The sequence below is a fragment of the Thermobia domestica genome, chromosome 18 (assembly GCF_964235325.1).
Source record: "Thermobia domestica chromosome 18, izTheDome1.hap1.1, whole genome shotgun sequence".
NCBI classification, from domain to species: domain Eukaryota; kingdom Metazoa; phylum Arthropoda; class Insecta; order Zygentoma; family Lepismatidae; genus Thermobia; species Thermobia domestica.
This window is the reverse complement of record NC_137471.1, coordinates 160,703,209-160,722,038: the sequence shown is the minus strand read 5'-3', so window position 1 is coordinate 160,722,038 and position 18,830 is coordinate 160,703,209.

The window sequence follows — 18,830 nt, the reverse complement described above, 5'->3', positions numbered from 1 at the left end:
TTTGAATTTTTTTACACCCTGTATTTACGATAGGAAATGAAGTTATGCAATGTGCATAAATAATTGCTGTTTTCCATGCAGTAGTATTTGCATTAAGGTGCGTGTAATTATTATTATTAAAAACTATATAAATTTTAAAATAACGCTGGCACATGAATTCACATCCATATATGAAAATCTCATAGGTGATATGGTAATGCTCTTAAGTCGTAATTAAATTTTACGTAATTACAGATGTACATGAAAAGTCAGAGTGTTAGACCTGACGGTAATAAACAGAAGAGGAAGAAAAGAACACATTTCTTTCAACTTGCCTAAGGGGTTTTAAAAGTGACATGACAATTGTGCAGGAAGTTTTTGTCCTTTTGTCGTCAAAAGAGAGGGGATGGGATAGATGATTTGAGTACGAAACTACATTTATACATATAAACTAGTTCTCTCTTTGGTCAACCCTAGCACACTGATAAGCATCAAATATTTTCTGGGCGCTAAGTATACGATATTAAATGTGGGCGCTAAATCTACGGGCGCTAAGTGCACTCCACGATTTATATATCGTCGATTAATTGTTGCCTATTTTGTTCTCTCCCGCTCTTTCCTGCCACCATACCCTCTAGCACGTCCCTCATGATACAGTTAACTTTAAAACCTTTAACGGAAATTTTTGTGAGTTCTGTTCAATTTCCCTAGGTAGTTTTTATTATATGCTAATTCCAGAAATAATTCTCCGAGTAAATTTATTCTTTATTGACAGATACTAGGCGCATTCTTTTTATTTGTAAATTTATATACTGTATATACAGGTATATATATATATATATATATATATATATATAAGTATGTTTTAATTTCGCATACTGCCTGTGAGCTGTTTCAACCCGAAGAAACCAAATGTATTCAAGAAGCTTTGGAGGCTTACGGAGCTGAAAATATTAAAAGCGACCTTGCGTTTATCAATACTCATTTCAGTTCGTGGGCTCCGCAGTGGCTCAGTGATAGAGCGTTCACCTCTGGTGTTTGGGGTCATTGGTTAAAACTCTGCTCCCGCCAAGTGAACTTTGTGCTGGACAAACACCGTGTGCGTTGGTTTCCTCGGGGTTCTCCCGCTTCCTCCCACTTTCTTCATTCCACCATTTCATTCGTCTCTCATCACCGTCTCCTTTAGCCTAACTGGCATAACCGTGGGACGTAAAACTCAAAAAATTCATTTCATTTCCATTTTAGTTCAAAATCAAAAAAATATAACGAGATTAGAAAAGCAATTATTAGTACTTTGTAGTGCATTAGAGCAGTTTGATCCAATAACGAAACAGACGTCACCAAGACCAATCGGACAAGAATTCCTTCGAAACGCAGTCAATAGACGCTAAAATTTCTGGCATAAAATTCTTGTCTGATGTAAATAAAGTGTTCCTGAGAACAACGACTCACGAATTTCAGATTTATCGCCAAGTAACATTCCTTCTTTGAAATACTGTCTCTTAACGACCCGTGACATGGAAAGAACATTTTTCATATACAGTAATGTTTTGACAAATAAATGAAGGCAGGCTTTTCCCAGAAAACATCCAAAAGCACATAGTTGTATATTGTAGCATAAATGCATCATAGTTATACACCAAGTATATGTAGTTCATGTAATACGCCTTTTTTCTCTACATATAATAAAATTCCTCATTTAACTTTAACTTTTGAATGGTGCATATTTACAATTTTTAGTATATATTTGCATATTTTCGTAATTTTTAACGCATATCTACATGCATATTTTGCCGTTTTTTAGTGCATATCGATCCAAAGTCTACTTATAAGTGACGGGCTTAAGATTGTAGATGCCGATCTGTATAAATAAATCAAAAATTTGTAATCACAGAAATACCTTGAGGATGAGGAAGTGAGGTAAATCATAAGAAAAGTTAAACCTTTAATTATATTTTTGTATTAATGTTAATAAAAATAGAGAATCACGAAGTAGCACAATTAATTGGGATGTTTCCTGGAAAAGAAAAAAAATATTCTGTACTTAACAACATCTAAGTGGAGTGTAAAGTTCGACGACGGTGCACATGAAAATTAGCGATGAGTGCAAGAGTCCTGGCCTTCCAGTTTTTGCAAGTCTTGCATGCAAGACCAAAACCAAAACCAAGACCAAGACCAGGACTCAGCAGTCCACATACGTTAAAATGAAAAACGAATGGAAAATCATACCTCACATAATTAGCTCTGACTCTCAAATTTTGCTCTTCAGTCAAAATATAATATCATTTTCGGTGTCAAGGAGAATCAATCAAGCGGAAAAGCAAAGAAAACCACATTTATTTTTACACATATTTATTCAATTTAATTTAAAATTTAAATATTCCAATTTTTAATCATGCTATAATTAAAAAACAAAATACAGGCTTTCTATTATTCTATTTCTTTTTGACTTCACCGATATTCAATATCAGGCATTATTAACCTCACATGCCAAGTATCCAGCTTTTTACTTTGCTTTAGTAATCAGAAGCCAACAAAACAAGAAACCATACTCACCAGTCCGCATACGCTAAAATGGAAAACGACCGGAAAATCATACCTCAAATAATTAACTCTGGCTCTCAAATTTTGCTCTTCAGTCAAAATATAATATCATTTTGGGTGTCAAGGAGAATCAATCAACCGGAAAAGCAAAGAAAAACACATGTATTTTTACACGTATTTATTCAATTTAATTTTAAATTTAAATATACCAATTTTAATCATGCTCTAATGAACACATAACTACAGGCTTTCTATTAATCTATTTCTTGTTGACTCCAAATATAGTCAATATCAGACATTATTAACCTCGCATGACAAGTATCCAGCTTTTTACTTTGCTTTAGTTATCAGAAGCCAAAAAACAGGAAACCACACACAACAGTCCCCATACGTTAAAATGAAAAACGACCGGAAAATCATACCTCACGTAATTAACTCTGGCTCTCAAATTTTGCTCTTCAGTCAAAATATAATATCATTTTCGGTATCAAGGAGAACCAATCAAACGGAAAAGCAGTGAAAAACATTTATTTTTACACATATTTATTCAATTTAATTTCAAATTTAAATATTCCTATTTTTAATCATGCTCTAATGAAAACATAACTACAGGCTTTCTATTAATCCATTTCTTGTTGACTTAACATATAGTCAATATCGGACATTATTAACCTTGCATGCCAAGTATCAAGCTCTTTACTTTGCTCTAGTTATCAGAATGCAACAAAACCGGAAACCACTCTCAGCAGTTCGCATATGTTAAAATGAAAAACGACCCGAAAATCATACCTCACATAATTAGCTCTGGCTCTCAAATTTTCCTCTCCAGACCAACTATAAAATCAGTTTCGGTATCAAGGAGAATCAATCAAGCGGAAAAGCAAAGAAAAACATATTTTTTATTACACATATTTATTCAATTTAATTTAAAATTTAAATATTCCTATTTTTAATCATGCTATAATTAAAAAAAAACTACAGGCTTTCTATTATTCCAATTCTTGTTGACTTCACCGATATTCAATATCAGACATTATTAACCTCGCATGCTAAGTATCCAGCTTTTCACATTGATTTTGGTACCAGAAGCCAACAAAACGGGAAACCCCACTCAGCAGTCCACATACGTTAAAATGGAAAACGACCGGAAAATCATACCTCACATAATTAGCTCTGGCTCTCAAATTTTCCTCTCCAGACCAACTATAAAATCAGTTTCGGTATCAAGGAGAATCAATCAAGCGGAAAAGCAAAGAAAAACATATTTTTTATTACACATATTTATTCAATTTAATTTAAAATTTAAATATTCCAATTTTTAATCATGCTGTAATGAAAATATAACTACAGGCTTTCTATTAATCCATTTCTTGCTAACTTCACATATAGTCAATATCAGACATTATTAACCTCGCATGACAAGTATCCAGCTTTTCATATTGCTTTAGTTATAAGAAGGAAACAAAACAGGAAACCACTCTCAGCATACGTTAAAATGAAAAACTACCGAAAAATCATACCTCACATAATTACCTCTGGCTCTCAAATTTTGCTCTTTAGTCATAATATAAAATCAGTTTCGGTATCAAGGAGAATCAATCAAGCGGAAAAGCAAAAAAAAAACACTTTCATTATTACACATATTTATTTAATTTAATTTAAAATTTAAATATTCCAATTATAAATCATACTCTAATTTAAACATAAACTACAGGCTTTCTATCAATCCATTTCTTGTTGACTTCACATATAGTCAATATCGGACATTATTAACCTCGCATGCCAAGTATCCAGCTTTTTACTTTACTCTAGTTATCAGAATGCAACAAAACAGGAAACCACACTCAGCAGTCCGCATACGTTAAAATGGAAAACGACCGAAAAATCGTACCTCACATAATTAGCTCTGGCTCTCAAATTTTGCTCTTCATTCAAAATATCATATCAGTTTCGGTACCAAGGAGAATCAATCAAACGGAAAAGCAATGAAAAGCACATTTATTTTTACACATATTTATTCAATTTAATTTAAAATTTAAATATTCCAATTTTTGATCATGCTGTAATGAACACATAACTACAGGCTTTCTATTAATCCATTTCTTGTTGACTTCACATATAGTCAATATCAGACATTATTAACCTCGCGTGCCAATTATCCAGCTTTTCACATTGCTTTTGTTATCAGAAGCCAACAAAACAGGAAACCACACTCAGCAGTCCGCATACGTTAAAATGGAAAACGACCGAAAAGTCATACCTCACATAATTAGCTCTGGCTCTCAAATTTTGCTCTTCAGTCAAAATATCATATCCGTTTCGGTACCAAGCAGAATCAATCAAACGGAAAAGCAATGAAAAAAACATTTATTATTACACATATTTATTTAATTTAATTTAAAATTTAAATATTCCAATTTTTAATCATGCTCTTACAAAAACATAAACTACAGGCTTTCTATTATTCCTTTTCTTGTTGACTTCACATATGGTCGATATCAGACATTATTAACCTCGCATGCCAAGCATCCAGCTTTTCACATTGCTTTAGTTATCAGAAGGCAACAAAACAGGAAACCACACTCAGCAGTCCGCATTCGTTAATATGAAAAACGACCGGAGAATCATACAGCACATAATTATCTCTGGCTCTCAAATTTTCCTCTTCAGTCCAAATATAAAATCGTTTTCGGTATCAAGGAGTATCAATCAAGTGGAAAAGGAGTGAAAAAAACATTTATTCATATTTATTCAATTTAATTTAAAATTTAAATATTCCAATGTTCTTAAGTTACGGTTTGTTTTGACTGAAGTAGGCCCAGGAGCGAATCCAGAACGGACTTCTAGAGAGGGGCATTAGGTTGTAATATTGCTACTTAGACTTACTTTTAAACAGCTCCAAACTCTGGGATGGTTTTTATTTATATATAAAATATGAAAAACACTTTCTTTTTTTGGGGACGAGCGATGGCCCCGATAGCAGCCCTGGCAGCTTATAACTCCGAAAGCAAGCATTTGTGCACCCAGGTTGATCTATACTTTTCTTCTTTTCTTGGTGTCAAGACTCAAGTCCCAAAATTTTTCGGTGTCGTTTTGATTCAACCTGTATAAATCAAAAGACCACATAGTCACTGACTAATACTCTAAATAGGAGACACCCGTTTGTTCATATAAATTGAATTTAGCTTTACCTTCAACAGTGCTGTTAAATGAAACTTTAACCTACATGTGATCTGAATCACACGAGATTGTACCGCCGGATGGCGTCGTGCCATGGAAAATCAGCGCCCGGGGCGAAATATACGACGGCGCCCCCTAGTATATATGAGTGAGGTCGACAGACCAGCCGCAAAGCGTAAGGGGAAGCATTGGACGAAAAACCTTTTTAAACATACGTAGTAAAACACAATGATATTCTTGTATTGTTTCTCACTGTAAGAAAAAGATGAAAAAAAAATGAAAAATTTAAAATAAAAGACAAATAAAGCAGGTCCATTATGGTATGTGAATAGTGGCAAAAGTTACAAACCTCCCTTTTCATTCTGCGCCTTTCGTTTCACAGCAACTTCCGCTGCACAACAGGTAATAATTGACACGCGCCAAACACGCCACTCCATTTCCTTTCCTCACGTATAATACAGTTTTCTCTCTCTCTCTCTCTCTCTCTCTCTCTTTTATACACTTTCAGAAATTCACCGGCTCGGTTGCTGTCTTCCCTGAAACCACAAAACAACATTCAAATAACCTCAACCGAAAACCCGCCCGCTGTGACAACCCATCCGTCAATCTTGTATCAAGAACGAAAGAATATGATGGACTTTTCCTTTTTCTTTCTTTCTGTCGGCTTTTTAAAATCCTTTTTTCAACACAATTTTCATTGACTTTCCCGTTGCCCGAAACAGGAGCAATGTAACACAATAATCATAATCGCCTCCCCTGAACGCTCATCGAATACTTTAGGAATAGAATAATAAACGCTATATTAATAATACAGTAAATATTGACTATAGCGAAATGTACTGTAATAGACCCCATTTCAAATTTTGATATGCTGTAGAAATCAGGTTTCCTTGTCTCTCCTCGTAATTTTTTCAAGTCACGCCTCGTCTCACTTTGAAGTTTTTTTTTCTCTGGTTTCGATTATCGAAAGGAGGTCTTCAACCCGTGGACATACAAAATTTATGACCTCAATTTATGACCTATGCATAAAGGTCTGAAGTTTTATAGAACGACTTTGTCCGTCCGTTCGTCTCCCGTTATGTTTCAGAGCAACACCGGTAAGAGATATAGAGAGGATGTCAGGGCTGAATCCAGGACAGACTTCTGGGGGGTGTTGTGATACTGTATAGCTACTTTTAAGAGCTCCAAACTATGGGATGGGTTTTATTTATATATAAAATAAGCAAGTTTCCTCTTCTGGGGGAGAAGACGCCCCGATCGCCCTCCTGGATACGCCGCTGGAAGAGATACTTCACCATCGATTATGCTTCACAGAAACAGGTTAGCCCAGCATTACTGGTTTGAATATTTATCAATTATCATTATAGAACAAAAATTATAATAGACAGCGAAAAACATTTTTCTGCAATTGATTCTGGGCAGTGTTGGGTAAGTAACTTGTAAAAATGTAATGCGTTACAAGTTACTTTACTTTCCTTTAAAATGTCACGCTTTACTTGTCCCCAAAAAGTAACTGTTACCCTACTTCCAAAGTAACGCGTTACTTTTAGGCACGAAAGAGTCATTTCCATTTTCCACTTAGACCCCACCGCCACACAACTGTACAGAAACTTGACATTGACTAATCAACGTAGCTTTCCGTACGGAAGACAAATGCAACATAATTATCAAGTTAAGTTAACGCTTTCAAAAATGTTGCATGCTGAATTTAACAAGGAACGCAGTTCCTAGGAAGTTTCCAAGAGACGATATCAAGGCACATCCAATGGATCTAGAGCAAGGGGGAACGGTCAGAATGGCAGAAGGGCAAAATGGCAGGGTACATAATGGTAGGAATTAATGGTAGGAGAACGAAATGGCACGCGGACGAAATGGCAGAGGACGAAATGGCAGGAGGACATAAAGGCAGAAAGTATAATTTGAATTCTCGGGTTTTAAACTATTTTGTTTCTTACTTGGTAAATGAACATTTTGGCATAAATTTTTGATTTATTCATTATGTTCCAAAATTCGAACTGCTAATAATATTTCAATTCTGAGAATTCTGATGTAAGAATTAAGAGAGTGCCACCAAGATTTCCACCGGAAGTTTGGATTTCTGATGAGGCAACTTTGTCTAACAATCCTCGCACAAATAACTTATGTGAAGGGTGGAATCTTAAGTATTTCCATTTGGTTGGACATAACCACCCAACGGTATGGAAATTCATACAAAGCCTACAGAAAGAGAATTCCACCGTTCATTCTACCATTTCCTAGTGCGAAAGAGGACAATACCCCGTCAAGAAAACTAAAAAGGTTTATGTTGATCTGCAGCATAGATTGAGGAACCTGTGTGTTGATTATTACACAAACAAAAGATATTTTGAGGAATTCTTTCGGGGAATTACTCACAACTTTAAATTAACGACAATGAGAGTAGTTAGTCATTCTTATGATTGCAAATTGTTTCTGTAGTCTATTTTACGGTTTATTATATTCCGACACTTCCTAAGAGATCACCACTTTTACGATACTTTTTCGATACGAGACAAACACAAACTTTGTCTCCTAGACTATTGTCATGGTCTGTATATGAGTAACTTAAGACACAATCTATGCTACATTTGCGAACTGTTCTCTCGGGATTCCAGTAAATTTGATTCAAATGCAGTTTTCCGCGACCCAATGCATATTTTACTAATTTTTACGGCCCATATGTAATTTGCATATTTATGGGCCTTCTAATATCCGGAATTCAATCATACACTACTATAACGCTTGGTAACAAAATTGTTTTATACTAGTTTCTTTAGATGGAACTGGACATGAGTGTGGGTATATACAAAACAAATTGGATCAAGTATTGGATCAAAGAATTGTTGTGAATGAATATTAGTCTAGTAGTATACTGAGTAAATAGGCAGAACGATATTGAGGAGAAATTTATCTTATAAGCACAACAGTGGCTTGTGATTGAAGAGGACAAAATTATGTATTATGTATTATGTCAGAAATAAGATAAAGTATGAATAATGATAATATATTGTAGATATTCACTATTATTATTATTATTATTATTATTATTATTATTATTATTATTATTATTAATAATAATAATAATAATAATAATAATAATAATAATAATAATAATAATTTCAGCACGCAAAGTGTTACACGTGTAAATATTCCGTGAAAGCAGAGAAATGAACTTGTTTTTCCGATTGCCTTTGTAAATAGCTGTGGGATTCTTCCTGTTATTTGAGGAGTGTCTGCAAATTTTGACTATCATAGCTTTGCTCAAATAAATGACACACTGCCGCAGAAAAGTAATATTGTTCTTCTCCTATTTTTATTGCCTACTATAAAAAAGAAAAGAGCTTAAAACTATTCAGTGAAGAAAAGTCTGAACCTTTGTAGGGACCTCTGATTACAGATTCCGTTTGGTGGTAACTTGTTTACTTGCAGAGTTGGAGGGCTGCTGAAGAATAAACCACACGTGTTTAGTTGAAGACCAGTATCAATCTGTAAGAAAGTTTGCCTCCAATGAATAAAATAAAAAAGAATTTCCGGCCATACAAAATATTAAGAAGCGAAATAAGCACTATATTTACCATGATATGTGGGGGGCGCGGAAGCTCAGTGCTAGAGCGATCACCTCCGGTGTTTCGGGTCCCTGGTTCGATCCCAGCTCGCGCCGTGTTGACTTTGTGGTGGAAAAACACCGTGCTCGTTGGTTGTTTCGGGGATCTCCAGTTTCCTCCCACTTTCTTCATTCCACCATTTCACTCATCTCTTATCATCACTGTCTCCTTTAGCCTAACCGGCATAACCGTGGGACATAAAACTTAAGGATTTCATTTCATTTTTACCATTGTATGATAGGATTTAGCGAACATCATGATAATTGTCACTTCTGATGAAATTAAGTTATTAGGTGGACTGGATTTGTATTAAACCACAAGGGTAACTTGTTTGTTATGTGTCATTGTATCGAATTGCATAGGAATGATGAACTTCCTTTTCATACTTACTCGAAAGTCAGAAAATGTGGTATACAAAGGGTGCTAATGAACTATACCAACAAACTGTAAGATGTGATACCTTACATCAAAATAAGATAAAAAGTTCATATGGGTCTGTGGGAAAAATGGCATAATTTCAGAGCTAGGGCTGTCCATAATTGCGAAAAAGCCAAATATCAACAGGCCCTATTTCAAATTCCAGAAACTGTGGATAGTGGTCATTATCAGCGTAAAGGAAGTCACTCATATGTTAAGGATCGTCAGTAGCACGGTTTCTCGTACTCGGGAAAACGCATGGTGCGATGTTTTCATTCACGCTTATAAGTGAATAACACGTGAAATATACCGTGACGAAATACATAGCATCACACATTATTCAGAACACAAAAAAACAGTTTGTATCCTGTTTTGAATCTAACTATTTTGTATCCTCCTTGAAATCAGGGTATATCTGAAAACTCTATTGAGAGCATATCTAAGAATTACACCCTGTAAGGAATACTCCGTAATAGTGTTGTAAATTTCTGGTGGAAAAAACGGAAATTTTGGGTAAAAAAACCGGTTTTCTACAGCTTTCCTTCCCGAAAAATCCGTAAAAATTGGGAAACATTGAAATTTTCAATATTTTACAACATTATGTTTTTAAAATGAAAACTATTTTATATTTACTAATTTTCAGTTAAGATCATTGAGTAGTTTTGTTGCTTGTATTAGAATAGGGAACTTTAGTGTCAACAAATATATTTGTACCACTCCTTTAAAGTTAGCAGCGTGATAGAATGGAGTTATGGCTTCAAAACATCCTAAAATATAATCCTAATTAAATTAATTAATATAGACAGATTTAAATTAGCTTCAGTAATCTTATAAAGTTACCGTTTCATGGCGGGAAAGTGTTAAATAACAGGCCAGAATCAGTTTGGTTAATACCAGTATCTTAATATATATATATATATATATATATATATATATATATATATATATATATATATATATATATATATATATATATATATATATTGTGGATATATACGGTTTAGGAACATATTATTTTGGAAATAGAGCATCTTAATTATTAAATGTTATATCAAAGTATAGTAATGAAATGTTGTCATATAGTGTAAACACGTGTTTGTGTTTATGTGGTTATGTCAATAATTTGTATATGCGTTGAATGTTATGTTTTGTTACGGCTAGACGCTAAGTCGTCAGTTTGTATGTTATTGTGATTTGTAATGTTTTGGTTGAAGAATTGAAATGTCATCAAGATGTAATGCTGTAACATTGACACACTTTGACTGTGGCATAACTGTCAGGTTTGCAGAAATTTGTTGGTCTGAGAATTTGATCACGATGTAATTCGGGTGAAACCAATGTTTTACCAATAGCTGAGATATACAAAAAGTCAACAACGTGAATTCCAGAATGTCTGGAAACTGAGTATAAAAACCTATGGTCCGAAAGGATTTGGATCAGAAGTGGAGCATCATAAGATGAGTATCAACGGAGAGAACCACTTGTACTCTTATCACAGTAGTCATTCAACTGTGAGTCCAGTAAAGGCGTAGATCTAGGGAGATCTAACATTATCCAGTACAACCATTAACTTGGATTATGGTTGAACAATAGTCGGCGAACATAGACTATTGGCAGCACGAGATATTCATCATCTAGAACTTCAACATCAGTCCAGGCGTAATATTCTAGAAGATATGTGTATCTCAGCTATGTTCGAGTTATTCGTGATTGACTTCTTAGATGCTTAAGATATGTGATCTGACGCGTTATACACAGTCTACGTTAACAACATTAACACATGATATTTCATAGAATACAAATATCTAAATGAAAGTTAACTTTATGTGGTTTTCTTCTGTTCCCACTTCGTACCTACTCATTACAGATGGTGAGTAGTAGCGATCTTCAAACGTCACACATTGATTTATCCCCATGCAATTTAGGCACGACGGTTGGAGGTTGTTAATATATATATATATATATATATATATATATATATATATATATATATATATATATATATTATGGAGATACGTGTTATCCTCGTGCTGTGTAAAATTTTCGGAAAATTTCAACCCATTAGAAAGAAATCTTTTGTTCGGAAATATTGGTAAAACCCGGAAAATAGAAACAAATTTTTGTTCGCCTGATGCTAATCTTATTTGCTGTAACATGTCTGTAGCATATATGTATACAATATATTTCGCTAGCAGGAAAAATACTTAAAGCAACAGTTTTTCATTTTACTTTTCAGTTTTCTGATAAAATAATCCTTCTTTATTATTTGTATATCTTTCGAACAACTTAAAAAAAAGAGATGATCATATTTACATATACACACATACACAGCAAAAGTGCGTAAATTTGAGCAGTGACAAATACATTAAAGAAATTAACATATGAAATTTCCGTTCGTTATTATTAAAGCTTAGCAAAATACCCGTTTTTCGCACGGGAACAATACGTTTCACTTTGGACAAAAAGGGCACCAAAACTGTCACCAATGAACTTAGGGACATCAAAAACTATGATTTCGACACGAGTATCAGTCATTTTCAATTACTTTTACATGTCACTTTCCCCTTTTAGAAGTAAAAAATGGGGGCTCAATTTGGATTTAAACGGCATCGGAAATATCACTCTTCATCTCAGCCACTCCGAAAACTATGGATACGACACTAATATTGGCCACTTTTTTAAAATTTTTATATATCCACCCCTTCTGCCACCCCCAAGTTTTGGCGCTGAATTTGGATTTAAACATCATCGCAAATGTCACTGCTCATCTGAACAACATTTGGCTTCTTAGCAATTTTGACAGCTCTAGCTCTCAAACTATGCACTTTTTGCCATAGGTCCATATGAACTTTATCTCTTATTTTGATGAGGTATCACTTCTTACAGTTTGTCGGTATAGTTCATTAACACCATATATATATATATATATATATATATATATATATATATATATATATATATATATATATATATATACAAGGGAGAATCTAAGGGGGGGCTACGGGGCTATAGCCCCCCCTTGACGCTCAGGTTTACACTGGATAAAATGGGCTTCAATTCTGCTTTACACTGGATAAAACAGCAAATAATGGTTTAGCCCCTCCCTTGATCATATCCTGGATCAGCCACTGTATATATATATATATATAGACTGTTCCATAATTCGTGTAATTTTCTACAGCACTGGAAGAAGATGATGTTTTCAAATTTGTCACTCTTATTAAAAAATATCTGAATGTTTCGAATTTCTATAGGAAATAAGAGAATATTGCTTTTTAGCCCCTCTTTTACGGGTGTAAACACGAAAGTTCATTTTCCTTATGGCAGATTCAATGTTAAACTTTGGAGGCAGCTATCTCCAATAATTATTCGTTAAGATTTTGGGGCAAATGAGTTGTATTTGTTACAGAAAACTCATTCACGAAGCTAGTAAAGCCACCTCAAACATTATTTTGGGAAGGTTCCCCTTTTGGGGGGCAAGGGGCGTAAAAAGGTGGTGGATGATGTGTTACCAAAATCCAAATATTTATTTTCGGAATGCCAGTAAGCGTCAGATTAATCACAAATGTCACAGAATTAGTGCTCCAATTCTCCTTACATGTAAGAGTGACTGATAATGGGGTTACAGTCCCCTTTCAAAAATAAAATGTCACCATAAATATCTTTCGTAGGGACATACGAAAAGCAGGCATTTTTTTAATTAATGTGAAATTTGTCGTCATTGTAGAAAAAAAGTATGCGTTTTTCAAATCTGGAATGTTATTTTGGTAACGCACCGCCTTAGGGGGGCACAGGGGGCGAAGTATTAGAAGATGGATCTGTATAAAAATTCAAAATTATGTTCCGGAATTGCCAGTGAGCGTTAGATTTTTCACAACTGTCCCAGAATTAATATTCTAATGTTCCTTGAATGTGCTAGTGACTTATATGGGGCTATAGCCCCCTTTCAAAAATAAACAAATCACCATAAAATCTCCACAATCCTTAGTAGGGACATATGAGACGAAGGCATTCTTTGTTAATTAATGTGAAATTTGCTTCGTTGTAGCAAAAAGGTATGCATTTTTCACATCAGGAATATTATTTTTGTAATGTACCGCCTTAGGGGGGGCACACGGGGGAAAGCATAAGTTGTGGATCTTGATAAAAATTCCAAATTTTATTTTGGAAAATCCATTGTATGTTTGATTTATCACAAATAATACAAAATTAATATTCCGATATTCCTTGTATGTGCCATTGACTGATATTGAGATGCGCCTTACTATCCCTTCCAAAAATCACATTAAAAATTCCCGATAAATATCCTTAGCAGGGACATACGGAAGAAGCTATAATTTGTCAATTAATGTGAAATTTGGCCTTCTGATAGTAACAATCTGGAATATTATTTTGTAACAGGAGGCACAGGGCACGGTGGGTAATTTGGTACCTTTGAGGGTCATAAGGGAGTTACTGAAATTCCAAATTGTATATTGATATTGCTCATGAGTGTCAAATTAGTTGCAAGATGCACAGAATTAATGTTCGATACTACTTTTATGTACCAGTGACTAATATGGGACTACAGCTCTCTTTGAAAATCATCATAAATTCAATATGATTGTTCTTACCCAAAGACCTAATGGCAGAAGCATTTCTTTTTAAATAATTAATGTAAAATTTGGCATTATTTTAGAAAAAAAAATGTTTGTTTATAAGAATTGTTAAGTGACAATAAGATAATACCCATGTGTAGATTTCTTTTAAGGGCATTGACTCAGAATTTCTTTTGCCTAATGAGAGTGTCAATGTGAAATATTGAAAGCAGTTTTCTCCAATTAATTGTAGGAATTTTGCAGTAAATTTGCATTTTTAATTAGAAAATACAATAACACTCTTTCGCTTGTACCTATGATGGTGCATGCGTCTGGAATTTTATTACGGCCATTCCTTCTTATATTGGGTACCAGTAGCGACATGAAAAATTCCAACTTTTCGTTATTTGTGTTATTGGCGGTAGCGTAAAAATAATCACTAATATCACAGAATTTACGCTCAGAAGCTATTTCCGTGTGCCGGTGGTCCTTGTGGGGCTACAACTTTCCCTTTCCGGTCCCAAAATCACTTTGAAAACCACAATAAATATCCACGCCACCTTTTTATACGACTACAACTATAAATCTATAAGTTTGGGGAATGACTTCTTTCTAAGGGGTGAATTGTCGAATGGCCATCAAATAGTCAAGATCTTCCTCCATGTTTTTTTTTTTTTTTTTTTTTTTTTTTGTGGAGATTCCTTTAAAAAGTTCTATCAAAAATCATGTAACAAGGGCGCCCATCAGGGTAGTGGCAAGGTGGGGCGCTCGCCTCCCAACGTTTAGAGGAAATTGTGCTTCGGAAGATGGAAAACCCAATAGATATTTTAGAATAGTTACTGCAAAAATTGAGACTACATTTGAAATGTCGCTTATATTGCACGCTCTTTGAAACCATAACATGGGCGCCCTTGTAGATGACTTAAAGAATTGTCCAGAGCGTAGAGATGATCATTCCAGATATATTGGACAAGGTGTTCACAGTGGCTTTAGGAGATCGCATTAATTGATGTCTTGTTCGTTCACGAGAGCGTGCTGAATAAAAGTAATTTCATTTTATCTGTCTTACACTCAGATTAATGAAATCTTTAAACAATTTAGTTACTGACAACTGAGCAAAAAAAAAAAAAAAAAAAAAAAGTTTTTAAGAAGGACTAATATGTTTTGTTTGGTTTATGGTATAGCCTTACTCAACTTTATCCTTATTCCTCGCGAGACATTTGTTTTTACTACAACCATTTGTCCATAGTATTCGATTTCCTGACGTGCTCACATGTACAGTACACGAGAAAGCTACTGCGCGGAAAGTGGGATCATACAGTTATTGTGTAAGAAGCAAAGCCGTAGCTAAGGGGGGGCCAGCGGGGCGCCCGCCCCGGGCGCTGATAGCAAGGGGTCGCCGAACAAGCAAGGAGAAAGAAAAAGAGATTTTGGACATGAGTAAAAGACAACCGCCCCCAGAATGTATTGGAGCCCTGTTAGATCAATATTGCTGTCGGTTATCAATGAAATGCGTAGATTTCTTAAAAATTTTCTTGCTCGCTTAGCTCGCAATCCAAGAGTTTAAATAAGTTACAACAATTATTTACTTATTACTTAAACAGTTATTATAGATGATTTCTTAATAACGTGTGGTATACAAAGTGCCCAGTGTACGCAGGAGCATTTTAAAAATCAGAAACGAGCAAAGTTGTGTTCGGCGTTTTGAAAGTGATGAGTTTGTTTAGTTCAAAACTTTTTTCTAGCCAATCGGATTAATCACTACGCACAGTGGGGCCAAAGCACTGAATTCTTGGCAAAAATAAGAATTCGCAATATGAAGCAGAAAATTGAAAGAAAACCAATTAGTTCGGTATGTGCAGTGGCTACAATAATGTTATTTCGACATTATTTCATCAAAAACATAGAGTTTTACATCATAAAAGGAAATATTCCTTATATTCGCGCCTAAATTATATAACAGATTATATGATTGGCATAAACAAACGAGTGGGCAATATGCTTTGATTTGGCAATTTACGATTGGCTTACATTCTTAGGCATGAAAGGAAAAAAGTGTACTTATTCATTTTACAACTGAAGAGTAATAAAATTGAAGAAAAGTTCTTGCTTCTCAAAATTATTTCAAAGTTGTGGAGGATTCGTTATGACAATGAAGATGCAAGGATGCTTCAATACATAAAAATTATCTCATCACAAGTTCTCGATATGAATATATTATCAGATATATTAAACATATTATCATTTACAAGCATCAGTAACTTGTTCAGGTTGTTTCATATATTGCATCGTGCATTATGTGAGCTCATTTCAGGGCTTGATTGGAACACTCTGAACTGGAGCGAACGGAGGCTCATTACAGTTGATTCCAATGTCACTTCTGCTCACGCATCACAAAAAACACAATACTGAGTTGATTAACACCATTTTTAATCTGGTTCTACCTTATGGTCCATAGATTGTTTAGCAAACATTGGCGTTTCCAAATGTCGCCACCATTAATCAATATGTTTGACTAGAGTTTAGTTCTGTTGGTGAATGCCAGAGAAGTATGACTAGATGTTGAAAACAAGATGGGTCCTGGGGGAGAAGCCCCTAACGCGATCTGGGGGCAAAATTTCCAGAATCGACCTATATTCAACTTTGTCACTACGTGCATGGGGAACACACGTTTAATAACCTAACAATTACCTGGCCACACTATGCGACGGTGAGAATGAAGGTATGAAAATGAGAAGAATGAAGAGACACATTCAAGCTGCTGTTCGCGCGGGAATATTAAAAATAAAGGTAAATGGGGTGAACAAATAACATTTTCGAACTTCCAGCAGTTGTGGAATAGGTGCTTAAGGGATCAGAACAGCCCAACGAAGTTCGACTTTTTCAGACACTAATTACTACCAATGATTTATTTTTAAATTCCATTGACATATCAAATGCTTCCAATTTGGAGGAATTTATTGGGGTCATTTTTTCATCAACTATTTTTGTATCGCCAGCATATTATTTTGTGCATACGTGTCTAGTTGTGTGATGTTTTTATCTATCTACATACATACAAAACGTAAGTAGACACATTCTTTATACATGCACGTGTTAGTGTATTTTAATATGTTAATCAATAATAAGTATCTTAAATTCGGAACTTTCATTCATTAAGAAATTAAGTAATTACTATAATTTCAGACATATGTAGTAGCCAAAGTATATTTTGGATTTTAAGTACAAACATTGAACATATTCTTCACCTCCATCGATCAATACTTAGAAATTCACAAAGAAGGCTTCTTCTGAATTTCCATTACATTTCACAAAATATTTTTACCGTAAAATGATCGAAATTAAAATGCTATTGACGTGGTCACATACAGAATAAAATTAAAAAGTTTACAATTATTGCTGGAAATTAATACTGTCACCCATTTCGAACAATTTAAAAGCACATAGTTTCTAATGTATTGAAATTTCATTTCCTATCAATAGTATGAAACATTGTAAATAGTAGTAACTTTCCATAACTGTTCTCTTACTGTATACAACCAAAGGTAGTTTTGTCAAGTTTAACAAAAAGTCCAAAATAAGACTCTTGAAAACAGCTCTTATTTGAAAAAGGATACATAATGATCGTTTTTGGTTGTTGCAATGGTCTTTCCAAGAAGATTAATAAAAATTCAGCGTAGCATAACAACAAAAGCTGTTTTTCTTATATATATATATATATATATATATATATATATATATATATATATATATATAGAGAGAGAGAGAGAGAGAGAGAGAATGATTGGTAAGGTGAGTGTAGGGGCGCTGAATTCTACTTCGCCCCGGGCGCCGAAATCTCTAGCTACGGCTCTGGTAAGAAGTATGGAAAGTTACGTTTTTTTTTTGTTTCTTTGTTTGTTTCTTTTAATGAATAAAGAAAACACTATTAAAACTGAAAGGTCACCTATTACACTTTTAATTTTTAAAATATTACTTCTCATTAAGATTTTTTCGTTCGTGGTACCCGCGGCATTTTCCATTGTCATTTTCTGTTCTATTTCCAGCTGGTTTGCTTAAGTGTGCAGAAAATATACAAGTGACTTGTATGTGTAATTTTATGATATAAGAAGAGTCCAATTTGATTTTTAAAAATGCAATTTTCTTAAAATTATATTCCAGTTAAACAAAAACAACGCGTATATATATTAAATCTGGTACACTGACAGACGATATTTATTTACAATAGATTCTAGATTTTTAAAAAATCGAAACATTCTTCTACAATAATGACAAATTCCACACTAACTGTAAAGCATATTTACCTTTTTCCCGTACGTCCCTTCTAAGGATATTTATCGTAAATTATATGAATTTTACAAGGGTGGCTGTAGCCCAATATCAGTCACTGGCACATGCAAGGATCATCGGAATATTAATTTTGTATCATTTGTGATTAATCTAAAGCTCACTAGAATTTCCAAAATAAAATTTGAAATTTTATACATCTACCAAATTATGCTTCGCCCCC